The sequence below is a fragment of the Sturnira hondurensis genome, unplaced genomic scaffold (assembly GCF_014824575.4).
Source record: "Sturnira hondurensis isolate 20B ecotype Veracruz unplaced genomic scaffold, ASM1482457v3 Scaffold0000780, whole genome shotgun sequence".
NCBI classification, from domain to species: Eukaryota; Metazoa; Chordata; class Mammalia; order Chiroptera; family Phyllostomidae; genus Sturnira; species Sturnira hondurensis.
This window is the reverse complement of record NW_028073411.1, coordinates 3,983,711-4,002,887: the sequence shown is the minus strand read 5'-3', so window position 1 is coordinate 4,002,887 and position 19,177 is coordinate 3,983,711.

Here is a 19,177-nt window from a genome sequence, read left to right as displayed (position 1 = left end):
TATACAATCTTTCTGGGCTTCAATATCCTCATCTATAAAATGGGATAATAACAGTATTTATTTCATATTGTTGATAGGAAGATTAAATGAGTTTACATATGAGAAGCATTGCCAGGCATACAGTTAGCATATTAGTTGCTATTTGAAAAAAATTAATTTTAGCAGTCAGTACGTGAATAACAAACAGCCCCGAAGTCTCAGGGCCTTACAGCAACTGTGGACCAGCAAACACTATGATTGTCCTAGTTCCTCAGGAACCTGAGCTGAACAGAGCCGAACTAAGTCCCATGGCCACACCCAGCTTCACAGGGAGGGAAGGGCAGTCCTGCCAGGTTCCCAGAAGGGACAACCCCGTTGACCACCACATTAGCACTGTCGTGTCGTAATTAGTTGAGTACTGGCCACTTGCAATGGAAAGATTCACCAGTAAATAAAAAACCACAAGTTTCCCTGTCTTTATACTCACCAAGGACCAGGTGCCATGGCTAAGCCATGTTCTCATTAACCCCCTTTTCCCCAAATGACTCCAACCACTTGATGTCTGTTGGTCCTAGCAGCCCGTCGACCAGGTGCCCCGACCACGTCACTGACCTTCTCAGCAATCTGGGGGAAAGAGTTTTATCTCTCACCTGAGCACCATGACACAACTCTCCTTTCTTGGGTCTGGCAGTGGGAGGGGTAGGGGTAGGGAGGGGTAGCAATGTCCTAAAACATGCTATTCAGAATCTCTGGCCCATGGTAAGGACAAAATGCTGCTGGCTAATTTAAGTCCAGAAACTTTTAGGGCAATCTGACTGGGCCACGGCACCTAAGCGTGTAGTCAATGGGCCCATCTCAGTAAACAAGACAACATAGGCCAGTTTGGGTACTGCTGGACTTGAGAGGTGAATCACACACAGAAGGACCACAAATTCTTCCTTCCTGTTCTGGAAATTTTCAAAAACTGGCCCTTTACCACAGATAGTTTGAAAAATATGTTATACAAGATGATGTCACACCTCGGCTGATGTGGCTCAGTGGACTGAGCGCCAGCCTGTGAAGCAAGGGGCCACTGGTTCAGTCCCCAGTCAGGGCACAGGTCTGGTTGTGGGCCAGGTCCCCAGTAGGGGGTGCACAAGGGGCAACCACACATTAATGTTCCTCTCTCTCTCTCTCACTCCCAGCCCCTCTCAAAATAAATAAATCAATAATTTTAAAGGTGATGTCACTTTAGTCATATAAGGAAAAGCTGGGCCTTCAAGAAATACCTAGAAACTAAGACACATCTAAAGGCAGGAAGGAGTGCAGAGGAAATCAGTAAAATGGTCACTGTAGGTTGCGGTGAATTATGGAAAAAGTCCATGGAGATGAATCTGGAGTTGGGTTTTCAAAGAAATTGTTGCCAAACATTGAGGGACAAGGGACAGGAGGGCATTTCAGGAAAGAGGACCCATGTGAGCTAAGGCATGGGGCACATAGGATGTGTGAAGGCTGTGCACGTCCATTGCTCGTTGGACTGACAGAGAGAGGTCTAGAGGCTGGGTTCCACCTAAAATGCTTGGGTACCATCAGAGCTGAAAACGCTGGTCCCTCAATGCCAGAGATCCCATGAGCCCTGAAACAAAGAGAAGAATGCCCCTATTATGTTACGTTCCGTTGCTGTGAGAGTCAGAGAGTCTCACGATAGGCTGCTTAAGCTCTAGTGCCATGGCACATAGGTCAAAAAATTTTTTAAAGATTTTATTTATTTATCTTTAGAGGGGAAGGGAAGGAGAGACGGAGAGAAACCTCAATGTGTGGCTGCCTTTCATGCATCCCCTGCCGGGAACTGGCCTGCAACCCAGGCATGTGCCCTGACTGGGAATCGAACTGTGATCCATCGGTTCTCAGGTCCCCACTCAACCCACTGGGCTACACCAGCCCGGGGCTAGGTCAAAATTTTTAAATTGCTGGCCGGAGCTGGATTCTACTATCAACCACAGCACAGCCCCGAGGCCATACCTCTTGTTCAACATTTGGGCCTGGTGGCTGAGTCCACCTCTTCATGTGAGACACCTTCCCTTAGTATGAGTTCTCTCCTAGCCTTCAGTGACCCTCCTACAAACTGAATTTTGTATATATCTGAAATAGAGATCGTGGATGTAAATGAGTATGTGGAAGGTGTTGTCTGTTGCCACTGGCCCAGACAGCTGAGGGCCAGATCCTGCCCCATTAAGATACCACATTTACATTTGAGGCTCCGAGAAGCCACCCAGGGTCTTGCACAGAACTCCACAAATGGGGGGTCAGGACGCAAGATTTGAACCCAGGGCAGCAGCACTGTTTCCAGTCCATTGCCTTGTCTCCTCTCTAAAGTAGAGTGTATCCAACAACCTGGTAAACGGAGGCCTTCCTACTTGGGGGACTGTTAGCTAAGCATGGGTTTTCTGGACCAGCCTAGGATTCCGACGTTTTGGGCAACTGCCCGTGATGATGCTACTGCTACTGACTTCACGCTTGGATTATCCAGGCCATTTCTTTTTCTTTCTTCCTGGTATCTCTTTCCTCACAAGCACTTCATTTACCCAGAAGGAGGTAACATCAAGGGTGGCCCATTTTTATATCACTCTGGAAAATGCTGAGGGAGGTGCGAGGAAAGGTCGCAACTACTGGCAGTGTGGTTTTACAGAGAGAGCGTGGGCCTCAGAAGCAGACAGGCTCGGGTTCAAATCTGGGTTTGTGACTCACAATCTGAGTAAATGCTCAGAAGTTCAAGGCCCTCCTCTGTAAAACGGAGATAATACCATTTAGCTCTCGGGGTTAAATGAAAACATTATTTAAAATCATCTGTCTTCAATAGGGGGCTCAGTGAACCTTAGTCTGCCTTGTGTTGACCGACCTTTGGATGATATGAAAATTTTAGCTATCTGTATTTTTCTCTTCATTCCTCTCATGGACAGCCCTAAAGTCAGCTTAGGAGCAGACCCTGTTTCCATGGAGATGTATTTAAGGTAAACACATTTGAAAAGGGGAAGCACAGACGCCCATTCCCTACGCCCACTCACAACCAATGCACAGCCTCAGCAGAAACATTTCCAAAGAAGCGTTTCACAAGGCTTTCAGGGAAGGCACCCGTGTTCTTTCAAAGTCTTTACATGCTTTTTCACTGTAGGGCTCTCGAAATGAACAATAATTCGAAACAGATAATAATGAACTTCACATAGCAATGGATCAAAAGTGGAATCATTGAGCTCACCATTGTCTAATGTAATTAGGCTGACATGCTGTTGAATCCAAATGGATGACTTTCTTTTTCTCTGTTCAGCATGCACACATTTATCTGAAGAAGAACTTTTAATGGGCAGAATATTGCAAGATTTTCCTGGGCCCCACATGGTTTCAGCTTTCATCCAAACAACTTAACTTTCTTCTGAAAGTCTGATTTTTTTTTTTTGCACCATGTTGTAAATTTCAAAGGAGAATTGCTTCTTTGAGTGTGCATGGAAATATAAGCATATAAATCACACTCCAAATTTTACTTAACACAGAGGAATAATCCCACCATCACTTCCCACAGCACAATGCCTTCTTAGGGAAAATGCAACAAATCCTTTAAAAGACCAAAGCACATCCAATCAAATGACTTTTAAAAACACCACAATATAATCTCTCTATTTTAAATAGCTTATTAAAGGTAGCAGAGATTAGATAACATATTTCTTAGAGCTAACTTCAGATTTCTCCTCCATTGTAGCAGAAAGCAGACTCCTGTCTACAGATATAAACAGTCATTTGAAAGTCTAATACCAGAGTGGTTTCCTCTACTTCCCCTCTAGCACAAGGGCCAACTTTTGATGAATGGAAATCAACTCATGTCTCACCCAGGACATCTGTTCTCAAGATGTGACACCTAAAATGATAGGCGGAAACATAAGTCACCAAAGGGCAACAATTCAAAACATTTCAACTAACAATGGTACACCATCTTGTTGTTACCATCAACCACATAAAAGAAAGAGAAATGGCATCTAATAAAACCCTTAGTAGTCACTTTATTAGTCTTTAGTACATGTCTTGAATTTTCCAAAGACTTTAATAGAAGAACTAACTTGGCCTATTTTGCAAAACCATGGGCAGAAGATTCTGTGCTACCAAGAACATAGGGAGAAAGAACAATTTTCCCCAAAACCATAATGTCTGGATATCCCTGGGTGGACTAGTAAAGCTACCATCCTCAAGGTGGGCTCCGAGTCTTAGCTAGTGGGATATAGGAAGCTGCAGTCTCTGTAGAAAAATGCCCAGCCAGGCCTCTGATTATCAACTTCACTAACTCCATCCCTCAACATCAGATCCAGGGCAGAGAATGAAGAAGGGACCTAGGGAGTCCTTCCCTTTGTCATATAAATAAATCTGTTCAATAAGATGTGGGAAGAGTTGAGCAGCCAGAAAAACCATAGACTTGCTGAAACTGGAGCTGGAAAAGTTGTAGAAAAGGAAACTGTACCTGAAGGTGGTGAAATGACTCGCCAGGTCACAGTGAAACTACTACCACCTTCCACAACTTGTGACTTGAATGGAAATAGTCTTTTTCTGACTTTGAAAAAAGAAAAGAATGAGTATGCTATGTGTCAGCAAAAGTCATGCCACATGCAGCTAGATCATTGCCCAACAAAGGAAATGTGGATTCACAGAACTAGCTTCCTAGTTCGAACACTATTTTTCCTGTAATTGGGTAAGACTAGGGGCAAACTCTGGTCAAACAGCGCAAAGATAAAGGGAAGCTCCCTGTTCTTAGATATATAAACTCTAGGCCCAGTTAAGACTTCTCCACCATTTATTGATCCACTATTGCTTGAGGTATGCCCTGCAGGAGCCAGGATTTGGGAAAATATAGGAAAAAAAGCATCATATATGCTTCTTTCCCTCAAGAAAAATTTGAACAACTGTAGGAGGTCATCGGAGATGAAGTATAAAAACTGAGTATTGATAATCATCCCAATGGGAGTTCAGAGATGGGAGAAATCACAGACTATGGGATGAATAATCAAGGATGGCTTGACTGACATGTTATCCATGAAGTATGAAGGGGCATAAGTGTAGGAGGAAGGACAAGCTGGGGATATCTAATCTGGAAGTTTCCAAGGGAGAAAGTAATATGGCTCCAGCGAGTCTGGTGAAGAGACCCAACTAAGTGGCCTAGAAGCTGGGTTTAAGGGCACTATAGAAAACAACACTGAATCCATGGTGGGTGGGGGGGAGTATAATGAGTGACTCACTAAATCATTTGGCTGAAGTAATTCAAAATAGAGCCTAAATGTAGACCTATTTCTTTAGAGATCCTTGATTCACTACCCTGTGAAGAAAAATTAAATTTGCAATTTTAGATGTACATATGCCAGAATACGAAAAGATTATATCCTTTATATCATGACTAAGATCTTGACCTCTGTACAAAATACAGAATTGGTCTGAGCTCTATGAAAAATTACTGGCCCTTCACATCATCAGAATCCAAGAGGAAAATTAACCAGATAATTTTAGAAGCCATTTCTAGACCCACAAGGTACTGACTCAACAAAATAAGGTATTGCCAATGCTATTAACTATCCAAGAAGGAATTGCCAACACTATTAAATATCCAAATGCCTTTATATGCCTTTGAACATTCCCATTCTTTGACCTTGAAGTCTTACTTAAACTTACCAACTCCTTCCATCTGAAAACCTGCCCACGGCACTCCTTCTATTCCCTCCAATTCCCGGGGCAGGGAGGTAAACTGAGGTGCAGAGGAATCGTGGAGCCATCTAAATGGGAGCCTATTCCAGGGTTAAAACATGGCACGCCCACATGCCTGCCGTACACAAACGCTATTTATAATGCCTGATCTTCAACTTGGATTTACAAGGAAGTTTGAAGCAGAAAGAGCAAAATTCCAGCTTGAAGAAAAATTACAGCTGGAAAAGCAATTTTAAAATAAAAAATCCAAGAAAGTGTTCCAAGTAGTTACTCAGTTTGGGAATTCAAAGAAGATGGAGGTCGTGTCAAAGAGGAAACGGCTTCAGGGGCACAGAGGAGTGGAAAGTCTTGCTTCCAGCCTATTCTTGAGCCCTGTCTTCAGCCATCTACACATCCAAATCCATAAAAGGCACTCCTTGATTGCACTAAGGCACGCACGCGTGAGCAGAAGCCTCCAGGCACACTGTGCATGAGCTGCATGCAAAAGCTTAAGGCAGTGAGAGGGTGAGGGAAGGGGGATACTAATGGCTATAAGCCCCACGTAAACATGTGACTTCCCTACCTACCTGCTTATGCCCCCACTGTAAACACAGCACAGAACTCCAGGTCACTCATGAGTTGGGTGTGTTTGCGGGGGAGGCAGAGGTGATACCGTGGGCAGAAATGCTCTCCCTCCTCCCTTCTATCTTGTCTTAAGTGGCAGGGAGCTTTGGATTCACGGTTAGCCGCTGTTCAGCCTACTCCTCTGTCTGGAGATCACACAGCTTCATTCTAGACGGCAAGCCTGTGCGATCCATACCGCTACTCCTCACTCACCTTCCAAGGCAGACATCACCGATCAAGCAGGGAACTCTTGCTTTAGCCAAGACTCAACTTCAGAATCGTTCTCAACCCACCAGTCCAGGCTGCCATCAACAGTTAGCGTTGGCAAGTGGTTTGAAACTAGTTTGCTAGCCCCAAGGTACAGAGAAAGAAAGAGAAAAGAAGGAAGAAAGAGAAATGAAAGTTTACCAAGCACCAACTGTGTTCCCAGTAGGCTTTTTGGGAGGGTGGGGACGTCCGCCAGATGAGGAGGGGTAGATTATCACTGGCATTTTATACTAATAAGAGTAAAAACGGACTTTCATCTGCTTCCCCTTGTGTTGACATGGCTCGTAGACAAGGTACCCCTTATTGTCTGTACCCTCACTTCACCTCTCACTGACCCCCTTCGCTGTTCTGCATGCACTACTGAGACCAAGAAATTCTGGGGGTGTTTCCACACCAATTACCTCTGAGAACCACCTGGAAAAATAGCAAGGAATTAGAGTCAGGAGAGCCTTCGCTTTATCCCAGCTCTGCCCTTGGTTGTGGGAAAAGTGCATCTCAGTTTCATCATTTGTACAATGGAAACAGCAGAGCTGTCTCTCTCTCTCCGAGTGCTGCAGGGAGGGTTAGAACTTACGAAGTGCAGTGCGAGGGGGCACAGAGCCTGGAAAGGTCGGAGGAATTTTTTAAATGTCAGATTTTTTCCTTAAATTACCAATTGAACAGGACTGCCCTTACCGTGGTTTTAAGCTTATTATAGTAATAATGAAAACAATTTGTACTTTACCAAATAGGGTTGTCAGATTTAGAAAAAAATGCAGGATGCACAGTTAAATTTGAATTTAATATTTCAAAAAATAATAGTTTCAGTGTAAGTATGTCCCAAATTTGCATGGGGCATATGTATACTAAAAGATAATTCTTTTATTTAAAATCTGAAATTTGTCTCTCTCTTCTTCTCTCTAAAAGCAAAGAGAAACATTTTTGTTAAGTCTGGGTAAGGATAAAAGTCTGAAATTTAAATTTAACTTGCTATTCTATATTTCTACATGATAACACTAACTTCAAGTCTTGAGATATGTGGACTTGAATAGAGGAATAACTCTTCATAGATAAAATGTCATACAGAAAGGACTATTTCTAGAAATGGATAATTTTCAAACTTTTTAAAGCCATATTCCAGAGTAAGAAATACATGATAATTCAGTGCACACATACATGTATGACTTAGTGGAAATAAACATATCACAAAACTTTTCTGTGTACAATGCACCCTAGCACTTTCTTTCTTCTTCATCCTACTTTATTCTATTTCATTTTTTTAAAATTCCTGATCCAGCCTCACCTAGTTGATTTCCTGGTCCCTAATGCAGAGGTCAGCAAACTACAGCTTCAGGGCCCAGTCTAACCAGACACCTGTCCTTGCATGGCCTGCAAGCTAAGAATGGTTTTTACATTTCTAAATGATTGGGGCGGGGAATAAAAGGAGAATGACATTTATGACACATGAAAATTATATGAAATTAAAGTTTCGGTGTCCATAAGTGAATTTTTAGGAACATAGCCACGGTCGTTTGTTTATGCTCAGTTGTTTATGACCACTTCACACCATGACGGCAGAGCTGAGTAGTTGTGAGTAGAGACTTGCATGTTGAGTATGACCCACAAACTGCAAAATACTTACTATTCGTCCCTCTAGCTGAAAAGGGTAGTTGGAAAAAGTTGGACGGCCCATCCGCAAGGGTCACATCCTGCCGTTTGAAAAACTCTGCTAAATGGTTTTGCCCTGAGAGCATCTATTTACATTCATGTGAGTAGGCATTTTTTTTTTCTAAGAATCTCAGGTCAGCCTAATTCTTCTCAGTTCCTCATAAGATAAACCCAGAGGAGCAGACTCTGGCCAGAATATTTATTTTTGGCCACCCTTAGGGTATGAGTTGGACTTTGTCAAGGCCCAGAACTTAGCAAGAGTTGAGAGGATGTCATTTACTCTGATTCCCAATCACTTGAATCGTTCACTGCTCTCAGGCAGAAAAGTATTATGAAAAACAAAATATCAAGTTTTTTGACTTTAAGCCATTTGGGCTCGACTCTTATTTTAAAAAATATTTTCTTCTTTATACTATTGGAGTTGTCCCAGTTTCCCCCCTGTGTCTCCCACCACCCAGCACTTCCACTTCCTCAGGCAACCCCCCCTCCACTGTCCACGTCCATGGGTCATGCACGTACGTTCTGCAGCTACTCTACTTCTTATGCTGTACTTTACATCTCCACGACTATTCTGCAACTACCAATTTATACTTCTTAATCCCCTCACCTTCTTCACCCATCCTCCCATCACCCCACCCATCTGGCAGCCATCAAAATGTCCTTTGTATCTATGATTCTGTTCTGCTTGTTTGTTTATTTCGTTTTTTAGATTCAATTGTTAATAGATATGTATGGCCATTTTACTGTTTCTATTTTTGATCTTCTTAAACAAGACCCTTTAACATTTCATGTAATGCTGGTTTGGTGGTGATGAGCTCTTTTAGCTTTTCTTTTCTGGGAGGCACTTATCTGTTCTTTGATTCTAAATGACAGCTTTGCTGAGTAGAGTAATCTTGGTTGTAGGGCTTTGCTTTTCACCACTTTGAATATTTCTTACCACTCCCTTCTGGCCTGCAAAGTTTCTGTTGAGAAATCAGCTGATAGTCTTTATAAGAGCTTCCTTGTGAGTAACTAACTGCTTTCTTTTGCTGCTTTTAAGATCCTCTCTTTGTCTTTAGCCTTTGGCATTTAAATTATGATGTGTCTTGGTGAGAGCCTCTTTGAGTTCATCTTGTTTGGGATTCTCTGTGCTTCCTAGACTTGTACGTTTATATTCATCACCACATTAGCAGAGTTTTCTGTCGCTATTTTTTCAAATAGGTTTCCGATTTCTTGCTCTTTCTCTTCTACTTCTGGCACCCCAATGATGCAAATGTTGGTATACTTGAGGTTGTCCCAGAGGTTCCTTATACTATCCTCCTCTTTCCAGATTTTTTTCTTCTTGCTGTTTTGATTGGTTGTTTTTTGCCTCCTTATGTTCCAAATCACTAATTGGATTCTCAGCTTTATTCACTTGACTATTGATTCCCTGTGAATTGTTCTTCATTTCAGTTAGTGCACCCTTTGTTTCTGACTGGATCTTTTTTATGCTGTTGAGGTCCTCACTAAGTTCTTTGAGCATCCTTATAACTGATGTTTTTGAACTCTGCATCTAGTAGATTGCTTGTCTCCATTTTGTGTAGTTCTTTTTCTAGAGTTTTGTTCTGTTCTTTTATTTGGGTCATTTTTATTTGTCTCCTCATTTTGGCAGCCTCCCTGTGTGTGTTTCTATATATTAGGTAGACCTGGTATGTCTCCCAGGCTTGGTAGAGTGATCTAATATAGTAGGTGTCCTAAAAGATCCACTGGCCCAGCCTCCCCTATTACTCAAGCTGAATATGCAAGGTGTGCCCACTGTGTGGGCTGTGTACACCATCCTCTTATAGTTGAGCCTTGATTGCTGTTGGCACATCCAAGGCCAGCCATTGCCTGTGTTGTGTCCAGAGTCACACAATTAAGCTGCAAAGCAATCTGCACATGGCTGGTACTCATGCTGGGCTTGGAGGTTCTCGGGACTGACCAAGCTGTGCACCAAGGCCAGCTACTGCTAGTGCTGGCTGAGCCTGGGGTGACTTAACAAGAGGTACGGGGCATGCTAAAACCAGATGCTACTGTTTGAGGAAATTTAGAAAATCTGAAGAATGGGCCAAGATAAGCCATTTATATGGAAAATGCACTAGAAACAGCTTGGGTGGGCCTGAAAATTGGGTGGGGCAGGGCCTCAGAGAATCACTAGGGTGGGGTAAACAGTGTGAGCCACACTGATGAAGCCTCAGATATCGCACCTGCCTGCCAACTCTGTGGCTCTGTGAGGTTGGTGGGAGCCTCAAGAGTTAGAAAATTTTACTTTAGGTAATAGCTAATAAGCTTAGTAATCAGTGAATGTAAAAAGCTGTTGTTCCAGGAACTGAAGGTATGACCCCCCTGACTCCAGGAGACCATACATAGTTGTACCTTTGTGCCCCAGGAGGCCTGCGAGCCATAAAGATGATATTGGAGCAACTGTACTCCAGAGTTTAGAGCCTCCAGAGTGAAGGTCTGTGGTTTGCGAGAGCTAGGGTTGATTCCATCTAAAAGCTGAACCCCAAAAGAATGGAAAGAGAGATGACAGTTGTCTTGAGTAAAGGAAGAGAAGTAGAGAGAAGAGGGGTAGGTCAAACATCCCTGAGTGGTTCTTTTTCCCCAGCGTGTGACTTTTGGTGGTCGTGGTGGTGGTGGGTAATAAATCCCCAAGATAGATTTAAGAGGCCCCAGGACCTAAGGGAATTTGTGCCTTGCTGTCTGGGAGATCCTGAAAGTTAGGGGGCCCTCACAGATGAATACCAGCAGTCCACAACCTACTGTCCAAAGGCCAAATGCAGAGTGCTACCATTTTTGTAAATGAGGCTTTATTGGAACAGAGTCATGCTGACTGGTTCACAAATTTCTATGGCCCCTCTTGTGCTACAATGGCAGAGTGGAGGTCCTGCTGAAAATACTTACTATCTGGCCCTGTCCAGGACATATTTTCTATGCTAAGCAATGGTAGGAAAGACAGGAGGAAGAAGGCAGAGGGGCCCTGAGAAAGCTCTCTGATTTTCCCACAAGCAGAAATATGAAGGGGAACACCTGAATGTTTCCCTTGCTCCCCCCCTGCCCCACCCCAAATGAGCACAAAATGAAAAGAGGATCAGCAGACCTGAGCAGGACTTGAAGTTGGGATGAGGAGGGTACATTTGAGATGGAAGGCTCCGAAGCAACCAAAACCTGGGCAGGATGCCAAGTATGGCCACTAGGTATCAGGGGGAAAAGATGCCCATAGCCAAGACCACATCTGCATCAGGGTAAAGATGCCCGTGGACCAGATCACCCCTCCCTTCCTCACCCTGCTGCCACCCTGTTTTCTACATTTAAACAAGCCTGAGCTTCCAGAACCTTAGCTGCCACCCCAGGAGAAAGGGGAGGGAGTGAAATGTTGAATTAAGTGACTAAAGCACAAAATGACTGAGTAAACACCAAACTGAATGATTTTTCTTTGGAATTCTCTATATGTTAAGTTTCCTGACATTAGCAGAATATGGACTTAAAGTAGAAATTAGGTTATTGAAAAATAAAGAAAGTACATTCCGTGTGAACAATAGGAAAGCACAGGAAACTGACTTTCCTGCTGCAGGAAATTAGTACTTCATTCACAGCAATTCAGGAGACCACAACAGCATGAGTCCTGATGGTTTATGACTCAGTGACTCCTTACTGAAGTTTTTTCTATCTCTTTCTTCCTAAAATATGACAATCTAAACCAGTCACGGCTCCCAGTGGTTTTCCTCATCCTACCTTCAACTTCAGAGAAATCCTGTGCAAGCCTAAATTGTCACCAGTAGGTGGTGCTAACATGGAGCAGGTTGGTACTCATTATCTGATGATGCATTTCGCCGGACACTAATTAAAGCTCCCTTCATTGACTCTTTCCTCGACCACACATTTTCACTCTGGCCTAATTGAGCCTTGTGATTATGGATGCTCTGAGTGGTTTCACCCCCAGGCTAATGCTCCTTCTCCAGCATGGGATTATGGAAAGAATTCCAGAGTCAGGCTACATGGGATATGAATTTGGGCTCTTTTACTAATGAGATGAATTGGCCAAGGCACTTAATCTGATTCTCAGGATCTTCTTCTTTAAAATCTGTGATTCGGTCTTGCTGAATTCTTATTTTCCAGGTTTGAAAAGCAATTCGACCACTATGAGATAGCACTTTCCACCCATCAAATTAACCTAAGAAAATCTTAAGACTTCATGAAAAACCGCACTTTGACTGATATAAATTCCCTGGAGGAAATTCTGGCAGAGTGTAGCAAAAGTCCTAAAATTTACATACCCTTTGACCACCAATTCCACATCTAGGAGATGTAGAATTACATACCTCTTTAATCTTAGAGAAATAAAGGCAGACGCCTGGACGTTCAACAAAAGGATGTTCGACAAAGCGGACCATTCTGGCTTCTCCACAGGCTCAGTGTGTCTTCGTCAACTAGTTTCTGAACTTTCATAGAAGCCTTAAAACTACATCACAGTACCTATATAAGGCAACAAAGAACACCGATGCTTGAGCACATAACAAGAGGAAGAAGGAGGGCTAGGATTTCTCAAATATATTTTGCATGCCAGGTGCCATGCTAGAGACTTTCCTTAAGTTCCTTCTTTAAATAATCTTACAACAACCTTATGCAAAAGGTATTATGAACACAATTTTACAGGCGGAGAGAGACTGAGGCTCCCCTATTACCTAAGGTCACACAGTGCCTGGTAAATGAAGAAAGAATTGGGCCTTCTCCTTTAAAAAGATGGAGTTCCCAGTGGGCTGGAGAAAATGCTCCTTGCAGTGGAGGTAAGGGCAAGGAAATCCAGTGTGTGGACTTTGATCCTGCCCAAGAATTGGATCCAAGCTCTTCTGAGCCCTTAAGGAAGAATTGTAATTTCAGAGCTTCTGCCAATTCTTTGTGCTGCTAAAAATGGAAATCCAAATTGGTCTGTAGGGGCCAAGACTTCCTTGTAAAAAGCACTTAATTGGGCTTCTATTGGTACAAAGGGAAATTCCATTCTGGAATGGCAAAGCCTAGGCGAGGAGGCCTTCAGGTTCTGTGTATAGCAAAATAAAAGGATGGGGAGTTGTTCTCATGTGAATGGATTTCGGGCCTCCTCTGGTAGGATGGAGGGAGGAGGCTGCTGGGGCCCAGCACTGGGAGGAGACACTCAGTCAGAGGGAACTCCTGTGCAGAGGGGAGGAGGGAGCAGAGCCATGCTCAGCGATATGTTGGGAGCCTGAAGGTCAAGAAAGTCCCAGTAGGGACTGGATAGGACAGAGTATGGTGCAGGATCTTGGAGTGTGGTTGTGGCTAGCACCAATCTCAAATCTCCCTTCTGTTCTGTGCATTGAAATTCCCCTAATTTTTAGCCAAACCGACCAGCTTGACTGTTAGCATTGTCTTGGGAATGAAGAAAGGCATTGAGTCCTTCTGGGGTCAGGGACGCTGTTCAGGTGGAGAATGATAATTGCCCACCAAGACTATGTCTACAGTCCTGGAGGAGCCCTGGGTTTTCTGAAGACTTATAGGTTGGAAGCACTTGTTATTTTACTTGCGTATTTTTAAAAAAGGATGACTCTGGAAGGCTATAATAAACTTGGGAACATAAGAGTTCAATGCACTTGTTATGCTTCAGGGAATGAGGCTAGAGCTGGTCTGCGGGACAGCTGAAGCCATGTAGCAGGCTGCCTTTTAACAGGATTCACCTGTTGTGGGGCCTCTCCCTGACCACAAGCACTTGGCTGCCGGCAGCAGGCTAGGTGATTATAGCATTAGATCATGCTTATAATGGAAAAAAGGCTTCTCCTCTCCGGCTGACTAATCAGCTTGCCATTTTTATTGCATGATCAGTATCAAGAGATGGGGATTCTGAACTCTGTCAGCATCCTGGGTGTACACAGTTGTGACAGAACAGCTATATTAGCAAAGAGCACAGGTGGAGGGCTTAGCAAACGTGCTAAGAAGGTCAAGACGGCTTCTTCCCTGGAGACACAGGAAAAGGCTGACAGCTCGTACTAGAGCAAGAACAGCTACTATTAAGAGAGTTCCCATAAGCCAAGCCTGCTATAGGCAATGTACATGTGCCCTTTTCTCCTTATTTTCATGTCGAAAGTACTTAATGCTCATTATCAGTCTGTATTAGTTTCTTAGGGCTGCCATAACACATCATCACAAACACGGTGTCTTCAAACAGCAGAAAAATTATTCCTCTCACTGTTCTGGAGTCCAAAAGTCCAAAATCAGGGAGTCGGCAGGGCCACGTTCCCTCTGGAGGATCCAGGGAAGAATTCTCCGTTACCTCTTTCAGCACCCGATGGCTCCAAGGAAATCCTCGGTGCTCCTTGGCTTGTGCTTGCATCACCCCAACTGCTACCTCTCTCCTTGCAGGGTCCTCTGCATGGCAATGGGTTTAGGGCCCACCTGTACAATCCAAGATGATCTCACTCAAGATCCTTCATTTCATTACATCTGCACTGACTCTTTCCCACATCCAGTTGCATTCAAAGGTACCAGGGGGGAGGGTGCACACATATATTTCACGGGGGGCCACCATTCAACCCAGTACAGTAACTAATAAAAGAATTCAAAGACGGGCATGGAGAAGGGATAAAGTTTTGGAAAACCTCATCAATGTGTTTTCCCCTTTCAATAGCCTCTTTTCTCTCCCAGCAGCCTTCCCTCATTTTTTGTTTCGGGAAAGGGGAGGCCAAATGCCATGGAAGCAGAATAAAAGGGTAAAAGGAAAAAGCAGGATAACAGGACAGAAAGGAAAGAGAGAGCCCTCCCAGTCCCAGGACAGGTCAAAAGGGAAAGGGATGTTGGGGAGGCAAGAGGACAGACGGAAGGTTCTTCCTGGATCCAACCCTCCTTGAGGCAGAAAACTAGGTGGAGAGGAAACCAACTGGGAACTCCAAGTGCCAGGGGCTTACTCCCCACTCAGGGCACAGCTCAGAAAACTGGGAAGCCCTGTGTTTATCATAGTGTCCAGGCAAAAAGGTGCTTGCTGCCCGAATGGTGGGTTAAAGCAGGCTGATGGAAGGGTTTAACAGCACCAATGGAGACAGCACCCTAGGCCCCATGCCTGTTGTACTGGAGTTTCTGTGCAGGAGAAACCCAAGGATATGGGAACCAGAAGGCCTCTATTTGCAGGAATCTCAATGAGAAGTGAAGGCAGAGGCCCATGGACTTCTGCAGTGGACAACCCCCAAAATCACGAATTAAGATTATTGAGCTATGCCACCGCAGGCATTTATGCCAGGTGCCTGGAGATGGGGAAAACCAAGAAAGATCACCTCCCATTCCAACCCACCCAAAAGCCACCCTGGAAAGGAGCCAGGGCAGAGGCAGCTCCTGAGAAGAGAGAAAAAGAACACTAATAAAATAAACTCTGAACAGACTGAATTTTTTAAAGTCTTCTTTTAAATAAAACAAGTAATCATTAACTGTCAAGATATGAGACTGTATGAAATGAAGACTACATTACAGGGAATCAAAAGTGAAGTAGTCCTGGCTGGTGTAGCTCAGTGGATTGAATGCAGGCCTGTGAAGCAAAGGATCACGGTTTGATTCCCAGTCAGGGCACATGCCTGGGTTGCAGGCCAGTTCCCAGTGGGGGACACATGAGAGGCAACCACACATTGATATTTCTCTTCCTCTCTTCTTCCCTTCCCCTCTCTCTGAAAATAAATAAATAAAATATTTTTTTTTAAAAAAGTGAAGTAGATGAAGCAGAGAATCAAACCAGGGATTTAGAGGGTAAGAAAGCAGAAAACACCCAAATAGAATAGCAAAAAAAAAAAAAAAAAATGAAGATAGTATGAAAAGCCTCTGGGACAACTTCAAGCATACCAGCATTTGCATCATAGGGGTACTGGAAGGAGAAGAGAGAGAACAAGACACTGAGAACCTATTTTAAAAATAATGATGAAAAATTTCCTTAACTGGTGAAAGAAATTGACACACAAATCCAGGATAAGCAGAGAGTCCCAAACAAGATGAAACCAAAGAGGCCCATACTAAGACACCTGATAATTTAAATGTCAGAGGTTAAAGACAAAGAGAGGATCTTAAAAATGGCAAGAGAAAGCAGTTAGTTACCTACATGGGAGCTCTTATAAGAGTGTCAACTGATTTCTCAACAGAAGATTTTCAGGCCAGAAAGGATTGGCAAGAAATATTCAAAGTGATGAAAAGCATGGAGCTAAAGCCAAGATTACTCTACCCAGCAAAGCTATCATTTAGAATCAAAGGACAGATAAAGATCTTCCCAGACGAGAAAAAGCTAAAGAAGTTCATTGTCACCAAAGCAGTATTATATGAAATGTTAAAGTGTCTTCTCTATAAAAAAAAAGATTAAAAATATGAACAATAAAATGTCAATAAATACCTATCAATTAACAATTAAATCTAAAAACAAAATAAACAGAACAGAAGCAGACTCATAAACAGAGGACATTTTGATGGTTGCCAGATTGAAGGTGTGTTGGGGGATGGGCAAAAAAGGTGGAAGGATAAAGGAGTATACATTGGTAGTTACAGAATAGTCATGGGCATGTAAAGTACAGTATAGGAAATATAGTCAATAATATTCTAGTAACTATGGTGTCAGATAGGTCTGAGACTTACTGGGATGATTACTCAGTAAGATATAATGTCTAAACACTGGGGTGTATACCTGAAACTAATACACTGTTGTAAAACAATTTAAAAAAATGAGACTGTAGGCTGGGAAGCAAAGAAGCATGAAAAAGCAGTGGGATAATAAAGACAATGGACAAAACCACCTTTGTGTGGGGGGTGGGAGGAGGCGGTGTTCAGGTGCTGTATACACACCCATGGGGGATGTACTTACTTTAAAGTTTATTGTCTTCCCTTGAGGTAGCAAACTTCATTGCTTGGGTATGTATCTTCCCTCCCCTTTCTCCATGCTCACAAAAACATGTACACACAAACACACACACACAAATATAAAAAGTTTGTCCAGAAAGCATCCAGCCATGTACTATGAAAAATAGAGACATTTATTGAAGATCCAAGATCCAAGAAACATTGCACACAGGACAATGATGCCTCAGTCCCCTTCATAGTAGGCACCTTGGGACCTCACACAGTTCTCCCAATTGCCATCAGCTGCCTGGTCACTTTTTTTTTTTAATCTCACAGATGGTCTGAAGTCTCTTCCCCTTCAAGGTGATTTTAATTTTGGGAAAAACCAGAGGTCACGGGGTGCCAAACCTGGGCTACAGGGGGACTGAATCACATGGGTGATTTGATGTTTCACCAAAACGCTCTGCATGAGACGTGATGCATGAATGAGCATGTTGTCGTGATGAAGCTGCCAGTCACCAGTTGCCCATAGCTGAGGCCTTGTGAATCATCTGAATAGTTTCCGTGAAGGAATGTTCGAGCTTAACACAAAATTTGATGCGCATTTGTTGCTCTGCTCACTCAGTCATTTTGAATGTGATGACCACACAGTACACATGATCACTCAATGGCATCTACTGCCACCACTGACTAGTACAGTGAAGTCATCGTTGTTCACGCATGTGCATTCCAGTCCACTCTCTTGGCTGCCAGGTTATATCAATGTTGCATAAACTGTTTCTCATTATATTAACAATGGCTGGACTTTTCTGGATAGGCCTTGTATGTTTAGTTTGTTTGTTTGTTTGTTTTAAATGTGAGTAGATTATGTCCAACTATTTTTCTTACTTAACACTGCGTTATGGACAGCACAGTATAGTGAGTGTATTTTTTTAAGATTTTATTTATTTATTTATCATTAGAGGGGAAGGAGAGAAGGAGAGAAACATCAATGTATGGTTGCCTTTTGTGTGTTCCCTGCTGGGAGTTGGCCTGCAGGGAACCGGCCCGCAACCCAGGCATGTGCCCTGACCAGGAATTGAACCGCGATCCTCTGGTTCGCAGGCCTGTGCTCAATCCACTGAGCCACGCCAGCCAGGGCTAGTGAGTATATATTTTAAAAAAATATTTTATTTACTTATTTTTAGAGAGAGGGGAAGGGAAGGAGAAAGAAAGGAAGAATAATATCAATGTGTGGTTGCGTCTTGCACGCCCCCTACTGGGGAGTAGGCCCACAACCCAGGCATGTGCCCTGACTGGGAATCAAACCAGCAACCCTTCGGTTCATAGACCCACGCTCAATCCACTAAGCTACACCAGCCAGGGTTGAATGTATGTTTATATATGTGTGTAAGAATGTATAGTGAATGTGTATGTGCGTATGTATATATACATATGTATACATACAGACATAAATAAAATGTACATATAGTCTATTTTAATTCTATAGTATGCAATATCTACAACCATATTCACAATGGACTGTTTCTGCCTCCCCCACCCACTGCTGCCCTTTCTATTGACCACCCCACTCCATGTTCCATAGACATGGACACTTGTTTGCTCATCTAGTGCACACAAGATCCCTCGGAAGTGAAGGTCATTACTGATACTTGTGTCACAGTGGCAGGCCTGAGCCATGCGTCCTAATGCCACAGTCCATTCCCTTCTCTCTGCACTACATCGAAGCTCCTGGAAGTGTCACCCCCCGCCCCAACGTCTGCAGTGTCTGGAAAGCCACCTGCAGGAATGTGCCACTTCCGTGGGGCTGTTGTAACAAATTACCACAAACTGGGTCACTTCAAACAGCAGGAATTTATTCTCTTCCAGTTCTGAGCGCCAGAGGTCTAAAGCTAAGAGGCTCTAGAGACAAACTGCCCTCGCCTCCTCTGGACACAGAGACACGCAGCTCTAAGTCTCTGCTCACATTGTCACATGGTGTTCTCCTGTGTCCAAATGTCCTTCTTCAAAGGTGGACACCTGTCATTGGACTAGGGTGCACCTTAATCCAGTATGACCTCATTGTAAGGTGGTTACATCTGCAAAGACCCTTTTCCAAATAAGGTCAAACACCCAGGTCCTGGGTAGACATAGATTTTAGAGGGACACTCTTCAACCC